The 19,796-nt window shown below is 40.0% G+C and overlaps 1 protein-coding gene across 4 annotated transcripts in view; it reads right to left on the reverse strand.

Annotated features, from left to right (window-relative positions):
* syt1a (synaptotagmin Ia) overlaps positions 1-19,796 on the reverse strand; it is a 165,752-nt gene that overhangs the window by 73,216 nt on the left and 72,740 nt on the right. For 3 of the 4 annotated variants that reach the window (XM_034863584.1, XM_034863583.1, XM_034863586.1), the window contains one exon: positions 16,207-16,300. The exons of the other annotated variant lie outside the window; for it this stretch is intronic. The gene's annotated coding sequence lies outside the window, so the exon portion shown is untranslated. The remainder of the gene's footprint in view (positions 1-16,206; positions 16,301-19,796) is intronic. 4 annotated transcript variants of the gene reach the window in all.

A 19,796-nucleotide genomic window follows, 5' to 3' on the forward strand; every position in this document is an offset into this window, starting at 1 on the left:
TCAAGCAGTCTCACCCACACACACATCTGCAAACATGAATTATTTAACAAGGCAGGTTATAGTAATCTGTAGATAATGTAGAGGGCCTCCAGTCTTTATGTACACAGCCGAGGACAATGAATCTTGAGCATCTTATGCTATCCTGTAATTATGCATGCAGAAACTAATTTCCCACAAGGGAGAACATTGTGCGCTCGGGCTACCTCTCTTGCCCCTGTAGTGCTATAACAAAACTGGGATAAAGGACACACACACACACACACACACACACACAAGTGCTTCCCTCCAGGCATATCTTTGTCAGTACACAGAAAAATGTCATTATGGTGAAACAAATGAGTCCTCAGCCGCAAATCAGCCTGTCTCGGTAGAAGGTGCTCTTTTATGAACGTCTGGACAGTATTAAATGACACGGAAACCGACACTGCCGCTTAGTCCACCAGTGGTTCTGGATGAGCCTCTTGATGTGTGTTGAAAGCCATAACAAGCTCTAAAAACTCGTTTGGTCTGTAAAATGTGCTTTTGATGGTTTCCCTGAGAAACAATGCGCGGCCCGCAGAGCAGGTCTGTATTTTCTCAGAAGTGGTTTGCCATGCCTGACATGATCCTATTTTGAATGGTCCTCTGTGGTAATAAGGCCATTTGTCTTGAGCAAAGGAGAGCGGATCTATAGTTGTCATACGCTGAGCTGGAGATAAATGTGAAAGGCTAAGACTTTGCCAGTGACAAGAATTTATGCAGTCGAGTATTTCCTCTCTCAGCTATTGTGGGAAAAAAAGGAGAAAAAAATAAACTTAGCATCTGGAAACAAAAAGGATGCAGTTAAAAACCGCAGAATTGAACGCAGATGTCTGTTATTAAGCGTCAGCTAAAAAAAAAAAGCCATGTAATGTATTGTATAATATTCAGTTACTTTGCAACACTTTAATCAAATACATGTCTGAATTTGGCTCTTTAGCAGAGCGTGTTATTCCTTTCTTTAATTGTCATGTTGTATTTAGAACCTGACATTACCAATATGGGGGCAGATATAGAATTTTTGAGCTGAAATAAAAATAGACCCATATGGATTGGGCACCAATTTTGCACATAAGACTAAACAAAGGTCTTTCGAAGGCTGATTTTAAACAAATTACTTTATTAAAGAATATTTAATATTATTATTCATTATTATACATACAATGTATTGCATTGTCAACCAATTCTAGAAATTAACAAAAAAACTCCTGACAAAACTGTATGTTGAACTGTATGTTCAGTATCAGTCAATGGCTGACTATATTGTAGAAGACCAGGGGAAACAGGCCAGTTAATGCGTCTATCTGCCTACAGCCACTTGGCACATAGCACTGGTCACACCTGCAGCCCATCAGGTAATCAGGGGATGGCATTAAGAGAGCCAGTCCAAGGACGCAGAGGAGAGAATGGGGAACAAAGGACCAGAGTGGCAGCACTGCAGGAGTTTGTTGTTCAGTAAGGATATTGGCTGGAAAAAGAACTGACTTCTTGCTCTGCTTTAAACTCTCCCAGGACAAGGCCGAAGCATCCTAAGTTAATGTTTGTTCCACTACCCTTTCCCTGTGCTAAATTATTAAAGGCTTTATGTTAAAGTCAACTGTCTTTGTCTTCTATTTTCATTGTGAATCAGGCTTTCAAGTCCCTGGGGTATCTATCTATCTATCTATCTATCTATCTATCTATCTATCTATCTACCTATCTACTGTATTTACTGTATCTATCTACCTACTGTATCTTTGTATCTACCTCTACTGTATTCTATCCATACTGTATCTATCTATCAGACAGCATATCCGCCACCACCAACATTAAACTAAAAAGTGTGGGTCTCCAAAGTGAAAGCCAAACCGTCCAAGCACAAATTTCATGATACTGTATATTGTTTTCCTCGATTCATTTGGTCGGAATTGGTGTTAAAATCTCAATGGGACCTGTGGCTGGTAAGATAACAGAAAAGACAAAAGAAAATGCATGTAATGATCTGTGAATACGCGTAATAGCAATACATGCTTTCCAAAGAACACCACCAGACTAATGGTTTCCTGTGCTTTTCCCTCTTCCACTATGATGTGAAAGGCAGGCGAGTCAATAATGCTCTTTTTTTTAATTCTTAATGCTCTTCTTCCTCAAATACCAAAGTGCACGTTAAAAAAAAGTGGGTTGTTCAGCAACTGCTGCCAATACCTCCTCCATCACTCTTTTTTAGTAAAAAGCATAGCTCCTCCACCATACTATAGCTTTTGTGGTCTAAGTTTCTCCTGGAGATATTAATAGACTCACCGAGGTCTGAACCTGCAGGCTGGTTCAGCTACAAAGCATTTCTTCACCCGGCTGTTTATCGTCACGCAGTCAAATTCCACACTGTGGTTGGTTTCATGTTAGAATTTTCTTGGATCAGGCAGGAATGAGTGTTTTCACAGCTATAGTGGGAATCCGATTATCATACAGGGATCACAGTCGTCATGGAAACCAAGGATGGTGCATGGTGTTAAGCCATCCCTTACACATCCCAGAACATTGGGAATTAGTGTGAAAATTCAGCTTCCTTAAAATAAAGATGTGACAAGTTCCGTCTTTCATATTAGGCACATTCACAAGCATCAAGACTATATTCTTTTTTTGAAGGCTGCCTGTGTGGAAGGAAATCAACCTGTTTTTTTCAAAAACAGTACTTTCTAACATACTTTCTCATAATATATGCACATCTCAACACAAATTGCCAAATATCACATCAAAGGTGCAGTGGCTACTTATACACCAAGGATTCATCTATAGTCTCATTTTAAATACTTTTAACACTGACATTGCTCAACGTAATTGTGCTCATATTATGCTTTTGCCTTTTTCTCTTTCATTTATTGTGTTATATCTTTTTTGTGTATCTAGTAGGTTTACAAATTGAAAAAGTCAAAGTCCACTCCATAGGTAGTTGCCATCTCCAACAGAAAACACTGTTCCCAAACTGCTCCAAACAGCTCTGTTGTAGTCCAGCCTTTACTTCCTTGACAAACGTGCGTCAAATTGTTACACATGTTATAATGCTCGACTAGCTGCTAGTGTGGCACACCCTCCTACTCTGCTTCTGACTGGCTAGTAGTCCTTAAGTATATAGATACTGTACATGTGCAGCTCCCATCAAAGATGGCACAGAAGTTTGACGTCTCACTCTTTAGCTGAAAACAGAGAGCTCAACACACAGGGTGAAAAGTGTAGCTGCAGAACAACAAAATATGTTTTTTTTGAAAATGAAACCATGTGAACCTATTCTGATATAACCTCTAAATACAATTATATACCTGAGCATGATATGAGCACTTTAAGAGAAGTTCATTGGCTTTGAATAGGATCTGGTACTAAATAGATTGAAATTAATTACACACTTCAAGTAAACTATCATGAAATGTTGATATAATTTGAATTCTGTTCATTTTCTAGCAGCCTGGAGGTGGAAGCAGCTCGCCAGACATTTTTTGATTATTTTATTTTATGTGTGTTGCACTCTGCCTATTAATGTCTTTGGAACAGTTGGGCAAGAACAGGCTGTAACAGCTGTTATTGTGAGGACATACTGTAGGACAGACTTCAACCAATTTCATCTTAGGGTACCTTTGTCAAGTTCTTGACAACAATTTACGCCACATTTCTTAATACACAAGCCTGAAAGAATCTGTTTACAATTGAGCAGGTTTTGGCCAAATTAGGGAAAATATAGACAGCTGCAAGCACAGCATGGTGAAGTTTACACATGCATGCAAGTACAACAGCAAATTTTAAAATCAAAAATATGAAATTTCCATTTGTTATTGCCTTGTTATTGCCCCGTCAATGCCATGATGTCTGTGGATATTTATTTTACGCCTTAGCTTGTAGCATGAACGGACGGAAATTCACATATGGAGGTTGGTTGGGGTGGTAATTGGGTAAAATACAGGACTTTTACCCAGGTGACCGGAGATCGTGTCCCCTGTGTCACGTCTCCTAAACTCAACCGTCGTTTTTTTTTTTTTTTAGCCAAAACCAACCCCGTTCTTCTTTTCCTACACCCAACCGCATGTCATGTCTTCTTGGGATAACACACATGTGTACGCCCACTGTATACAGCGTAGACATCCACACAGATAGCTCAAAATGCGTACAGATAACATGCCAATTGGTTTGAGAAGGTGGGCGTGTATGTTTATGCAAAGTTATGATGTCATGTTAATTGTTAAATCTGTTTTCATAACTGAACTTCAGTCTGGTGTAGAGCTGACACCATGAGGCAATTAATTAATTAGGTGTATTTGTGGACTGCTGGTTGGAAGAAAAATGAAGGAATCGAAAAGAATCAACGAATGGTTCCATAATGGAAATATAACTGGAAACATTGAATGTAAGCATAGCAATAGCAATACAACACAATTTGTGGCAATGAACATTGGTTAGATTATTTGCAAGTGTTTAATAATTACTGTATATATTTTGCAATATTTAATATTGCCCAGAGAAAGAAAAATGTACTTCTAATGTCAACAATTTGAAAATAATCAAAAAATTTAACATCTGCAAACAGCAGAGGTTTTGGGAGAATCTCATCTGACTTAGCAGTGGAAGAAGAATAAACACTCTGAGAAAGTCTGAGGGACGCTCATCTTTTTGGACGAGTCAAGCTTATCCCACCTCCTCTCCTGTTGGTTACTGTTGATTAAAATCTTTGATTTTCCCATTGCCACCCACTGAAATAACAAGGACAAAAGCCTTTGTGCTGATGCTGCAGGTTTCTCTAAAAAAATAAACTCAGTTGTCTTCTTTTTACCAGGGTCATTGTTGTCACAATCTCTCTGTAACCTTTCAGTCAATCCCGGTTTACTGCAATTAAAAGGATCCAAAGGATGTAAACAATGCTAAAAAGAGGAGTTAAGTGAAGCCAGCGTGTCTCGGCCACACCAAGAGAGGACAGCCATCTTTGAAATAATGCTGCAAAAAGCTTCTCTCATTCCAACCCCTCCTTAAAAAAATGTTTGTTTTACACATCATCGATTTTTTTGTCGTCCTCCTGTCATGCGTCATCTACTCTTTCTCTCTGTCCTTGCCTTCTCCATTTCCTTGACAAAACAGGTGTATTATTAATCCGGTGTGGCTCGAGACTTAATTAGAGCCCGTCACAGCTCTAATTTATACCACTTTATGAATGTGGATGGTCATCCTGTTTGTTTCCCTCTCATGACATTCCTTGTTTATAAATTGAAATAAACAGACTATGTCTGAAAGTGATCTAGTTTAGATTTCCACACTGTGTTGTCAGAATCGCTAATTACCACTTGGGTTAGAAAAAAACATCAGTTATGGACACAACCATCCATTATTGCCGAGCGAGAGAAAAGGCAGAAATTGTTAAAGCGTACACGACACTGCCAGAGAAAATCACAACATGATGCATTTAATCATTAAAAGGACAGTGAATTTCCAAGTCAGTCATTCAGTGCAGAGCAATACTCTGCCTGATGGTTTGGAAATGCAACTCAGGGTAGACCCTGAACCCTCAAAACCCACCCGCCTGCACAGCTCTGCCTTGGGGCCACAAACAGCTCCCGACTCACTCTGGTAAACACAGCAACGCACAATATGCCCGCGCACACTAACAAAAGACATGACTCCGAGCGCTGTCACCACTCATCATGCTGACACAAAAGAGGATGCAGCTCAGATACTGTGTGAGTGGTATAATAATGTGCACACAGACATGATAGGATATTTTTTGGAAGTTCAGGAACAAACAGGTTGAATGGGATCAATGCGGAAATCAATACGGGGAGACTGGTGAACATTAAAAGCACGGAGGAGGTAGGCATTTTAAGAGCCATAATGGCCCACAGAAGGAAGGTCCTTGACCAGCAGAAGTGGCCGGCCTCATGGCCTTGTGAAGGAGCAGGAGTTGGTAAAAGCAAGTCACAGAATGAGATAAATCTCTGAGAACCACAGAGTGTGATGCTGACCAGTTTGCTGCCATTTGAAGCTACATGGTTTTGTAAAGACATATAAAGAAGACAGAAATATATGGATGTAAGAATATGAATTGGCAGACACCACACACTGCGCTCTAAGGTTAGAATACCTCCTTAGTGCCAGTCAAGCTTACTGGAGCGTGATGCAAGGCTGGATTGATTGATGGACTAAAGGGGAAAAGGTGGGTGGGGTAAAAGATGTGCGCAGGAGAGAACCTGACGTTAGACACTGTCGCTGATCTGACTGGCACATTCAGGAAAAAAAAATATATATAAAAGAGTGCCTCAAAAGGGCGTAATCCAGCTCACTAAAAGCTCTTAAACCTTCAGCTCCAACACTTTCTTGTCCAGACAGAGAAAACATGGAAAAAAATAACATGACTGACTTCACTTTCTTTTTCCAATTACAGAGCCGTTGTAAACATTGAGCTCATTCACTTTTTCTTGTCGGTGTCTGCGTTGTATACATTTCTGTCACTTATAATACATACACATATTTAATACATAGACCAGTATGCAGTAGCAATTTCTATCTCCTGGACCTTTTGGAAATTGGACAGCATAACAATTGGTGCTATTAGTGATGAACGACAATTAATACTTTTAATTATCTGTGAATAGAATAATTTGTGAATGATCTCTGATACTGCTTCTGATAGTACAATAATCATAAAGGATAAGGCTGGCAATATTACCTATTGTCAACAAATCCCAATAAAAGACCAAAACCAACAATGTGTCCATCTCTCAACACTGAACCCCATGTTTTTCCTGACTTTTTTTATCTTTCGGGTCACAAAGATAAAGTTTCATTTCCAAACAAGGTTTAGTAGTTTCCTACAACAGCTTTTACTCAACAGGAGTAAATAGCATGTGTTGGGGAATATTTGCAGCCAAGTATATAGCGTAAATGCCCGTCACTCTTTTCCAGAGGTCAAGTTGACATCTTCCAAAAATCCAAAGCCTATTAGATATTCAATTTAAATTGATACAAAACAGAAAAAAAGCATTCACATTTGACAACTATCAAATATTTTCCTGAGAAAGAATCTAATCAATTATAAAATAAAGTCTCAGGTTCACTTTCTGGTTTTTGACTTACTGTTTCAGAACTAAATAAATCCTGAGTGAATACACATGAGACGTTAAGAAACAAATAAGAATAATCAGAGAATAATCAGGCTCCATTTATCAAAATACTGTATTTAAAGAGTAGTAACTAAATGAAGATGCCGTTGTACTGTAACAAGAATCAGCTTAGCGCTAGGATGAACAGAAAGATTTCTTTTTTAAAAGGAAAATACATCAAAATACCAATCTGCAGTCGTAGACAGTAAAAGTAGTTTATCTCGGCCCGTGCACTCACTCCCTACAGATGTGTTAGTACCAATGTTAAACTCTGACCATTGGTGACTATTGGTGGAATCTGTAAATTAGCTCAGAGTAGTTAGTGAATGTCAAACTCAAGCCACCATAATCCAGCAGCTCGTTTTCTGTGGGAACTATGCTCGGTCTCCCTCTCTGTGCATCCTGGGTAATTTGTTTCTCCAGGGGGTTTATCGTATCAGGAGCCAGAGAGGTTATTTGTACTGACAGTTATGGCACAGCTACGGGAAGGAGAGGGAGGCTGGGTTAGGAGAAAAGAGAAAACCTTTATTATGTGGAGGACACATTTCTTTAGTAATAAGGATTAGTAATATCATTTTGAAATCTGTGTTGTTCTGAAACAGTAATGTGGTTAACACATTCTCTCTCAACTTTGCCAGTAAACTTCCTGGGATCTTGATTTTTCTTTCCTTTGGCTTCCAATTTCCAGTAACAACTCTTCCCCCCCACAAACAAAAAAAAAAAAAAATCAGTCACAACTTTTGGCAGTGGGTGAAGGTGATGACAGATGAATAATGCATGAGCTCAATGTGGTCCCGTTAATCACAGTAATCTCACACATTGCTAAATCTTCCCCTAACACGCGTGCACACACACACACACACACACACACACACACACACACACACACACACACACACACACACACACAGACAGACAGACAGACAGACAGACACACACACACACACACACACACCTTTCCCCTTTTGTCTGAGAGGAAGTGATGAGAAACTGGATCGAGACATAAGAAAGCAAGAGATAAAGAAAATGAAGAGTAAGTATTACTGCACTCTGCCCAAACATTTCACATTTCATTTTTCTGCTCGCATCATCCTGGCTTTCTCGAAATAGTAACAATGTGCTTGTGTTATTTTATTTTTTGGTGGGGTGGGGACACTTTTCAAAGGACATGCAAAGGCACTGATTGCATTTCACCAAGCTTTTCAAACCTGTCTTTTGTGCAAGTCCTCACCAAACTAATGCGGGGAAAAAGGTGAATGTACACACACACACACACACACACAGAAGCACTTTGCATGACCCGCTCGCCTTTCTATTTCTTCTCTGCACTCTGCAGGAAGAGGAAGAAACTCGAAAAAGCTTTGAAATGTATCTGCAATGCTGCTTCTTTCTCCCTCAGCAAATGCATCATGACAGCATACATCCCAATTTTGCACATGAATGCAGCCTTCATTTGGGTGTGTATATATATGTCTGTCCACTGCAACCATAAGCCCAGTGAGTCACATCTGTAATGGGATCTGTTTCACCCATAGTGGACCTCCTCAATAGGGTATCTGATAATATACTCCCAAGTGGACATCTAAGATCAGTGATTACCCTCCATTTACCGCAGCCTGCTCTCCTTCAGGGCATGTTGATGCATCAAAGTGCAGAGTTTGGGGAAACTGCCTGATTTGAAGATAACCCCCTGGCTTTTTACCTCCCATGACAGCCTTTTAACATAATGGATCCTTTAATTGCAGTAAACCGGGATTGACTGAAAGGTTACAGAGAGATTGTGACAACACTGACCCTGGTAAATAGAAGACAACTGCTGGAAATCCAATTTTTTTTTTAGAAAAACCTGCAGCATGAGCACAAAGGCTTTTGTCCTTGTTGTTTCAGTGGGTGGCAATGGGAAAATCAAAGATTTTAATCAACAGTAACCAACAGGAGAGGAGGTGGGATAAGCCTAAAAGGTTTTTGTTCACCAAAAAGGAAGGTCAGTTAACAGGCACTGTGCACAGTAACAGACTCCTGGTGGGCCAGGGTCTGGGATCTCCACACAATTCTTTATCTATATAATTGTATATTTCTTTTTGTTCCTGGTAATTCAGTATTTTATGTCTTCATTATTGTGGATGTGGTCAGATTCATACATTCAAACAAAAGAGTGTAGGTCCACACAGGTTCATGCAAACAAAGTGACATTATTTATTCAGAAACCAATCATCCAACGGTCTTAGGATGACATGTCAAGGCTAACATAGCAATTACATGTACGTTTTTATAGTACAAGTTGCCGCAATGTATGCAATGCTGTACTGATCAGCAGTGTTGTCAGTCTATGTAGTTGTCAGTCAGTAGTACAACAAAGTCTACAAAGTGCAAGCATCCCACGGGCATGGTAATGGGTTTATATTCCCATGCAAGCTCTCTTTTTTTAAGGTCCCATATCATGCTCAGGTTCATATTTGTATTTTTGGTTTCTAGTGGAAAATGTTTACATGCTTTAATGTAAAAATGAATAAATAAATGAAGAAGAAAAAATGTTTTTTTCATATAATTATTTTTAATATACTTTCTGTCTGAATTCACCCTCTATCTGAATCACTCTGTGTTAGCTCTGTGTCTTTAAGCCCCCCTCCCCAAAAAGCCAAGTCTACTCTTAACGGTCAGTGCTTCTGGGTCTTCCGCATCTGTGCTCCCAGTGACTGTGCTTGGTCATTGCAGCCGAGGAATGACGTGTGTAGCAGCACTTTCAACCTATACTACATGGTGTAGTTGTGACATCACAACCGTACGGAAATCCTGACGGCTTGTTTAAAAGGCAAAGTTTCTGAGTGTGTTTTTGATACTTTCAAAGTATTTATATAGCACCTGCCTTATAATAAAAAAGAGATGGAACTTTTACTTTTTATAATATGTGACCTTTAAGATAGACACAGTATAACATTTATGTTACAGTTATCCTTGCATGCTCTTCTTGTCTTATAATAATCTACATTTGCACTTTGCTCTGATTATATCAAAATCCAGGATATTTTCTGATGACAATTTTTCTGATTAAGGAAGGATTGTCTCTTCATTAATTTGAGCTTTGATAGGGTTGAGGGTTGAACATTTTCCATCACTGATTTATGAAGCTGAAGCACATCAAACCAGGTGAAGCAAAGCAATCAATTGGATAATTGATGATGACAAATAGGATAGTTTAAGCAGAATATGTAATTATTTTCTGAACCATGACGCAATATGAGGGATGATGATAAACCTATTTCTAAAAAACATTTTCTTTCATCCTTATTTTTTTCCCTTTTTCCTTACCTTTCTTCCATATTGTCAATATGAAATTACAATTAAATATGTTTGAAGTGTGCTACTCTCAAGTTTTCTTTTACCTTTCAGTAACCTATGAAGCAGTGCTGGAAAGAATTTTCCCTTTGTTGGCGCTATCAGCGTTTCCCCCTTTCCTTTCTGTAAATAGAGGTATCTGGTAAATATGCAGCCTTCTGTGGAGTCACAGATGTAGTAATAAAAAAATAGCTCTTCTCTTCTGCTCGGATCGCAGCAGACAGCACACTGATTTACACAGCGCAGTGACAAGGACGACAGCCGCAGCGCACCGAGATGGGAAATATATCCTCGTTCAATCCCCAAACCCAACCTCATTCCTTTTTTCCACTTTTAGCCCAATTCACATCAACTCTCTCTTCATGTGCCATTAGTGTTTCTGTTGCCCGACTTCAGGGCTCCTCTGCTAGAAGCAGGGTTTATTGATAGAGTGTAGACTTGATGAGGAACCAACTACGTTCCAGAGTTGGCCTTTGTTTAGGTCGGAAGCGGACGCACATGCGTGAACCATCTAGCACTGTCCGCTCGACATAAAAAGCATGCTGTCTAACCTGCCACACATGCCCTGGTTTCACACTGGGACAGTCCCCAGTTTATCAGCTCTGGCCAACACACAGCCTACAAGGACAATAACATCTCAGATGAGAGAAAAATGACCACACCTTAGTTTTATTATGCCGACAGTTGACGAGGAAAAAGCAGCTAGGCAGCGCAAATGGGACTGAATGGATGGATGCCTCCCAGTTCATGACAGTGCCGAGCCAAACAAAAACAGGATGTGTTTGCCCTTTTTACAGACTGTGTTATTAACACACCAGTGGAAAACACTTAACTCATGCCTATTCAATTATGCTAATGCATACATATACAAATGACCCTGCTTAGTTATTAGCTGTCTCAATTAGGGGGCATGTCTATGGGGGTTCAGAAGAGAGAGAGAGGAGTGACATGTGGTTTGCTGTCCACTGGTGATAAAAGAAGCCTTAGGACAAGACTTGTGCCGCTTTTAATGTTTGTTTTATTGTTGGGTTGCAGGGAGGAGGAGGGGGCCGGAGATCCTCTGTACTTGCACCGAGGCAAAAAAATCAATGTCATGCTGAGACCATGTTTGCATATTTGTGTGAATGTGTTTTTGAAGGTAAATGCACGAGCACAAGTGTCTCTTATCTTTCCAGTTTCTCTTAGTGTATCAGCAATGCAGCAACCAGGCTCTGAGTGGGCACATCCAACATTTCCTGTGAGCGGCATCACCAAAGATCAGAGAGCAAGACTAAAGTGAACAGCCCTTATAGAAATAAACCGTTTTCATGTATGATTTCGCACCCTCTTACTGTGTTTAACCGTTTTCGTACATGAGATGTAAGCTACATCTAATTCATTTATGACAAAGCCCTAGTCATTTTAAATACGTTATTGTATTGACAAGTGTAATTACTGTATACAGTAAATCTGAATCATGGGGCTGTGTTTTTAAAATTCTTTGCTCTTATATATATATATACTGTATATATATATATATATATATACATATATATATATATATACACTGTAAATATACATAGCATGCAATCAAATCAATAAAAAAGGATCAGCCAAGCCAAAACTGACGCATACATCCCCTTTATTACATTCAAAGCAGATTAATCACAATGATTTGTAGTGTGAAGCATGTTGCTATGGGAGATAGTGTTTGTCTTAGGTATGATGCACTAATGCTCAGCAGGGAAAGGCTACAGATTTTTTGTCGTGCACCAAGAGAATTAATATGCCAATCTGCAATGTCATCAAATGCTGAGTGAGAGAGCCCAAGGGGTGCGTTTTCTATCTAAAGTTCCCATTAGGTAGTGGTGGTTTTACTGAAATATAGCAGTTTTTAAATATAAGGATAAATCACAAATGTAACAGACAACTACATCTACTTTAAGAAAATTCGTATCATCACATTCCCCCGACTCCCCCCCGCTCTGATTTCCTTTAGGGAGTGACGAGAACAGAGCCTAGATGCAAAAATATCATGTTCATTTCACATAGCTGACATAAATATAAGAGTATGAGAATAGAAATGAGTCCATAGTTTCCTACACATTGCCAATGTAACAGGTCCCGAAACCTTAACTATCTAGATTGTAGACATAGAAGTTTATATTCACAATTATTAGCCATGAATACGAGGATACAATAGAATTGTACCATGGATATAATATTTGAATCTTCAAGTTACAAAAATATGTACTAAAATGGAATTTTTTTATGATACAATTTGTTTTTTAGGTATTTCATACCTTTTCCCATGTCTGCTTTCTCAAAAAAGTGTTATTCTTTGTGTGTTTGCATGATTTACGTCTATAATTCTTTCCTTCTTTTCTAATGAATCTAATATATCTATATCTACAGATTAAACGTCTTTCTCTGCCTGGAACACCTGGGACAACAGTTGAAATAAGTCCAGGACTTTATCATTCTCACCCTGATAGGTTATATTTTTCTAAATATGTAAGAATGTTATACATAAACATTCTTAGCTGCTAAAATAACTGCGCTACGCGCTGTGGCAAAAAAAGCTCACACCTTGTTTGTTAGCCAACTGTTGTAATTGTTTAGCCAGGCTAAGCAATGTGGACTTAAGGAACACTCAGTACTGGTTAATAAACACAAATAGATTGAAGCTAATACATTTTCACACACTGCTGCGACTGATTCTTTGCTACAGTGCCTTCTACAACCAAAATGTAAAGCCTGTCAGTTACCTATGCATTTAATATAATAAATATATGAATATTCTTTACATACAAGACAACTATGCACATGCAGTATGTCTCGTTATATTTGTGGTAATTTCTGAAGTCTCCATTTCTGCCTGATCCTGAACTATCCTGACTATCCTGACTATTGGTGCTGTCCACAAGAGGTGGTGCTGAAATGTCACCCTCCTCTGCCTTGTTTCCATCGCTTTCCCTTTGTGCAGGAGCTTTTCCTGTGGTCCTGAATCAGCGCTGCATGGCCAAAGCACAGAGGCTCTTTCAACAGAGGGGGAAAAAAAACATTTTTGCTGGCTGGGTTACTGGGTGGAGCAGCACGGGCATCGTATCAGCCAGGTCTGTCTGTAATAGACAAACAAGCCAGAGTCTCAGCAGGCAGGGAGCTCCACGCCCTGTTTGCTTCAGAGCTGTCACATGTGACAGCGTCATCTACAAAGGGATGGGGGTGCTGGCGGCCTAAATACACCCCTTAGATGGATATAAAACATGACTGAGGTTGGGGCACCATGGAATATTGCCAATTTTGAAGAGAATGATCTCAGGAACTTGTTTTGCTCAAATTTGTGTCTTAGGCAGCCAGTTGCATTTGTAACACAAAAGTGAGTCTTCTAGCAATTAAGAGCATTTCCTGTCCTTTCTACCTGAACTTCATGCCTGTGTTTTAACATTCAGTCCAACACATTGGGAATGTGCATTCAGTGGGATGTTGTGTAAAAAGAACGGCTGATCCCTGCTTATGAGAGGCCGACCCCTCTCCGCCCTGTCTTTCCCTGGAGTAGAAAAGCCAGCCAATCAGAGTGGATGAGGCAATGAGTCACGGAGAGAGCACACTGTATCCAGTGGACCGAAAGGAGCCGATTGACGCTCTGGGCAAAGAAAATTGTAATGTCAACGGATGGAGTGATCCGGTCAGAAGTATTGCACACACTAACACCCTCATACAAGTAAAGCATGTACAAATAATATTCTTTTTGGGGAACAAATTAAACAGATTTAATTACAGTTTTATGTTTCTCTCTCTCTCTCGTTCTCCTTCTAAATAAGATTCATGAGGCAAGTCATTACTCTCAAATGTTGCCACCCCTTAATAACTAACCAAACACCCACTGTAACACTGCAAGGTTGTGTGAAGGTCAAACTTTGCCTAGATCCAAGTCCACCTCCGGCTGAGCTGTGGTTAAGTTTCATAATGGTACAGTACACCACAGTACTGTACGTGTCACAAAAGGCTTTTCAGTCTCTAGATAAACAAACACTGTGGGAATGGGCCGTGAGAATGAGTGCTATAGCCGCTCGTTAACTATTGATGCAATGGAAGATCTCACAGCTGGATAAACATACACCATGGACACACACATGCAGTACACAGTGGTTTTTAAAGCAAATAACAATGCCAGTGGGCCCAATATTTTTGCAAGGAAATGATTCAGTTGTCCTTATAAAGAATTACTTAAATATGCTTCTGTAAACGACTTTAAACGTAAATGTAATGGCAACAATATGGAATGTGAGCAGATTGTTCAGGTTTATGATGGGATGTACTTATAAATCCCTTTTCCATGGAACAAAAAAGGTGCAGTGGAGGTGAATGGGATTTAATAGACCTTGCAGGAGAATAAAGGATCCGAAAGGTGGTGGGAAAATGAAGTCAAAATGGAACTGAAATCCAACTGAATTAGTTTTGCGTTTGAAAAGACTAGAGCCACGTGTTGGCTTTCATGGCTTGTTTCAGTATGAGACAATAAAATTAAATAGACAATGGCTATTTGAAGCTCCAAAATCTAGCAACCTTCACCTCTTTCATGTTTGTAAAAGAAAATGTTAATAAGAACAAAGAAGCTTTGGTTCAGCCTCCAGCTCTCGGATCTTTTTGTTTAATAGTTGTACTGTACGTCAGCATGCATGAAAGGAGGGAGGGATTGGAAGGAAGAGAGATTGACTAGTTAAATTCAGTTAAATCTGGGGATAACGATAGATAAGGAATGACAAAGAGGAAATGACAAACAGCAGGGATGGCAATGCACTGATTTGATTAAAGTATTACTTCTCATTAAATGACAAAGAAAGCAAGCCATGGGTTCGGACGCCACACTACCATACTATAGATAGAACTGCTAAATACGGCATGTTTTTTTCTTTATTCTATAGGGGAATAGCTGTCTCCGCGGACTGTACTGCTGTCACCATGGCCAAGCTGAGCCTGAGGAGCAGCCGTTGATCTGGAGCTCGGCCTAACCCTTGTGGTCGTGGGACCCGTGGGAGTGTGCTTATCCCAGCCTGTCACTAATGCCATGGATCCCATCAGCTGTAGAGCCACATTCAGCCACGTCCCGCTCACAAATGTAGACAAACACAAATTTCTCACAAACTAAAATATCGTGACCAGTGTTCAGGCATACAGTACAAAATATGAACCACACAGAAAAACGGATTACTTGTGTTGAAATGGGAACTTCGATCTCTAGTAGAAAATTTAACAACACACTATTTGAGGGCGAAAAAAGAACTGTTGCAAAACAACAAGACAGAAAAAAGTCTTTCCACTCTTTCCACTCTTTCCAGTTTATCCTAATTTGATCTGATCTTTGAAATGTGAGTTTTCTTCCCCTTTCGGTAATCTCTGTCATTGTAAATGTGACATGCCCTGACATCTGTCGGCAGACACTACACCTCCTCATCATCATCTTCCTCCTCCCGCTCTGTATGACCTAACTTTATAGTTAAGTTATAGTGTCCCACATTATAGTGTCCTATGACTCCAGCCATGCGTGCACACACACAAACACACATACATACACACACGCACGCACGCACACACACACACACACACACACACACACACCAAAACCAGCATGTCAACCAGGCGTGACACACATTCATTTCAAAGAAACAAAGCAAAAAAGAGCTCTAATGCCATTCAATTCTGTGACCACGTTATCATCATCTCCAAACTGCTATACTCTAGATTTTTTGTCTCTTACCTGGCAGCAGGCTGTCCTCCCTGGGTCCTCTTAACAATCCCAGGAAATGGGGTTTAGTCAAGTTCTGCTTTTGCTGAGGGAGCTCACTGTGGCACTTTAAGAAGAAAGAAAAGAAAAAGAAAAAGGCTTTAAAAGCAATGTCCCCTTTTTTTCACACAACGGCTCAAGAAGCACTCTCGATCACACACTCAAACACCCAGTCAACAGCTCTGGCAAGCGTGCAGCTCACTATTCCCTCTCCATCCGTCTCTTTCTCTCTCCGTGATACTCGCTTCCTCTCTTCCCGCCCACATACTCCAGCCTCCTCCCCCCACATATCTATCGCTCTCTCTCACTCTCCCTTTCTCTCTCTCCCTCGCTTGCTTGCTCTTCTTCTGTCAGAAAAGGTTTACACATCCCCTCCATCTCTCAGCTCACTATTTCCAGACATTTTTCCCACCCACCTAAACCCTTTGCTCTGTGAAAATAAATTTATTTGTTTGATGAATACTAGTAATGAGGCATTCAAACTGTATATAACTACTGTTCGGACACCCTTCTTAAAGCCCTGACCAGCCACACATTCACACTTTTCTTCTGTATTCTATCCATCTTTCTGTCTCAATCCACCTATTCCTGACTCTCATTAGGTCCGCAGGGGTATTTGATGCTTTTCATGTCCCATTCAGCAGACAGCTAGTCAAGGGCATTCCCAGAGTTAGTGTATGCTAATGCTCTGCCTCAAGGAGCTGCCTGGCGTCTCCTTTGAATGTCAACCTGACCAGATGTGGCACTCAGATCCCCCAGAAAGGGGGCAGCAGATTCAAAGGTGGACCAGCAGCAAAACCCTGCCAAGCAGTTGAGACTCATTTGACCACTCAAATGGACACAGCGAGGCCTACAGCACTTTACTTGATGGGGGTGAGGATGTTAAACGGAGTTGTATTGCCATAAAATGCACAAGTTCTTTGGGTACTGCCATTGGTCAGAGCTCTTCCGATCTGGGTCTTTGTAGGCGCGAAGTAATTATGCTCACTAACAAAAATATCTAATCAATAGTGATTGGAGATTAAGTTATGTATTTATTTGTACCATTACATTTTGAGCCTGTGTGTCTTTATTGAGGTGTAGTCCAGTTATTTGTCTGTATTAAAGTACGCCATTATCATCAAAATCAATCACAGATGATGGTCTTGACAATTGTAATCTTTTTAATCTTTTTGTTTCTTCTTTTATCTTATATGTATAACGGTATAGTACAAATATTCACTGTTAATGACTCTTACACTTACTACCTTATATCTTCAATTAAATCTATTTCAGGCTGTGGAATTAGACTTATTAATAGCTTTTAGTTTGTGAAAAAATCCTTGTGTCAGACAAAAAGTGAAAAAGGAAAACATAAGAGCATTTAAACAGGCCTGAATTCACTTTAATACCTCCTTTGCAGCATTCTTGCTTTGGTCATTATCATGTTGTGTTTTTGTGCTACGGCCAGTCCTGTGGTATACGGTGGTCATGTGACGTGACAGATAATAATCAAATAATCAAATAATTTATCTGGTTTGTTATGGGGTAAAGCTGCATTTTAGTTATGGACACAATAAGTGACGAGCCAGAGTTGCAAGGTTTTACTCAAGAACACGTCATGATTCTTGGCAAGTGGTGCAATGAAACTGGAGGAAACCTGAGACGTATGAAGCCTGCAACATTAAATCTTGGCCATTTTCATGTGTTTAAATTGGAATCAAGTTCTGCAGCACCCTGCAGATAAGTTTGTCCTTTCTGTGGTTCCTGTCTGCCCTTCCAGCCACGCCCTCATTTCCTTGACTGGTTCTCTTGCATTCAATCCTCTCCTCAATAAAAACCTTGAATTTACCTTCAAAGTGTTTGCTTGTTTTGTTTACGGATTAGTTATGAGGTGATGTTATCGTTCACAGACCTTTTCTACTCAACAATACTTCCTCTTCTACACATTTGTGAGCTGCTAGAGAACACGAAGCTTGCAGCTAACTGTAGCTCTGCAAGATATGGGACCTCAAGCGTGAACAGATTAAACGTGTGTGTACTTATATGTGTCTGTCTACGAAGGGACAATTTGTAAATATAGTGCACAGGCTGATAAAGCGCAGTGAGACACATGTTGCTGTTATACACACAAACACACACACACACACACACGCACACGCACACGCACACGCACATACTTAGCCGGGACAAAGCAAACAGTGAGTAACACCCTGCCTGGACACTGCACAGCTTGCTCTTATGTACATAAGCTTTGGTTCACTGGTTGTGTTTGTGCACTGGGTGTGTGTTTTGTGTGGCTTGCAGGGGGATTGATTGCTGGGTAAGGTGATGTGGCCAGTGCAGATTCAGTCTTATAGTTCAACCCTAATGAGCAGGGAGAGACGTGTGACCATGCTGAGCTGTGCAGGCCCCCCTCCTATGGAGAATATCCGTTGTCTATCCCAACAAAGTTGGCTAAACACGCATCCCAGCACAGCAGAGGCCATCCGCTATCACAGCGAGCGACTGAAAATTGCACACCTCCAACACCTCTAAGCGTATCTCCCTAGCAGACGTAAACTGGCTGGAAGATAGATAATAGTTTTGGCCAAACAATTTGAGAAAGAGAGTAAACACTCTAGAAAGTCCATAAACTGTATGAGGTGTTATTGAAATTAATAAGGTTTTTTTTTAATCAGAAAAAATGTAGACAGCTATTAATCAATAACAACTGAACTGGATCTCTGGATGCAGATTACTTTCCTTTGAGAAGTCACTGAGCTCTAAAGGTGTACTACAATAAAAAACTTAATGAATATTTAATTATGTAAAACATCCTAACTTCCACTGAAATATTTACTCAATAAAAATTAAAACCCTGAGAGTGATGGCTTGTTTATAGAATCCTATAAATGTTACGTTATCTCTGGTATCACAGAAAATATGTTCTAGAACAGGGGTCTTCAATGTTTTCCAGGCCAAGGACCCCCAAACTGATTGCAAGATGGAGCGGGGACCCCCTAATTATATATATTGTATAAAATTGTGTTATATCAAACTGGCTTGAAAAAGCTCCTGTGTGTCGCTGAATGTGTGCATTGATGACTGAAAGACATCTTCTGCCTCCGTTTATCTGTTTACTACAGTGTGTTGAATTCATGTTAATGTGTATTTAAAGACATTTCAATTAGTGGAAAAAATTGCAGGGGGGGGGGGGGGAATATAAAAAATTGTCTAATCAACCAAAACTTTAGCGACCCCCATGCAGCACCTCTGCGGACCCCCTAGGGGTCGCGGACCCCTTGTTGAAGACCTCTGTGCTAGAAAACAGGGGTTGACAGTTATTTGGAATAAAAAGGAGAACTGGAATATCTCAATTAACCATTAATTGAGAAAGGAATCATGAAATGAAACACAATGACCAAAAAGCAGTTTTAAAAGACTCATCAGCACCTAATGCTGTCCAAACATTTGTTGAAGTCAACCCCATCTAAGTAGAATATCTACATAGATAGATAGATAGATGATAGATAGATAGATAGATATTTATTGATCCCAAAAAAATGGGAAATTACAGTGTTACAGCAGCACACAAAATATAC

Source organism: Etheostoma cragini, chromosome 23 (assembly GCF_013103735.1).
Source record: "Etheostoma cragini isolate CJK2018 chromosome 23, CSU_Ecrag_1.0, whole genome shotgun sequence".
Lineage (NCBI taxonomy): Eukaryota > Metazoa > Chordata > Actinopteri > Perciformes > Percidae > Etheostoma > Etheostoma cragini.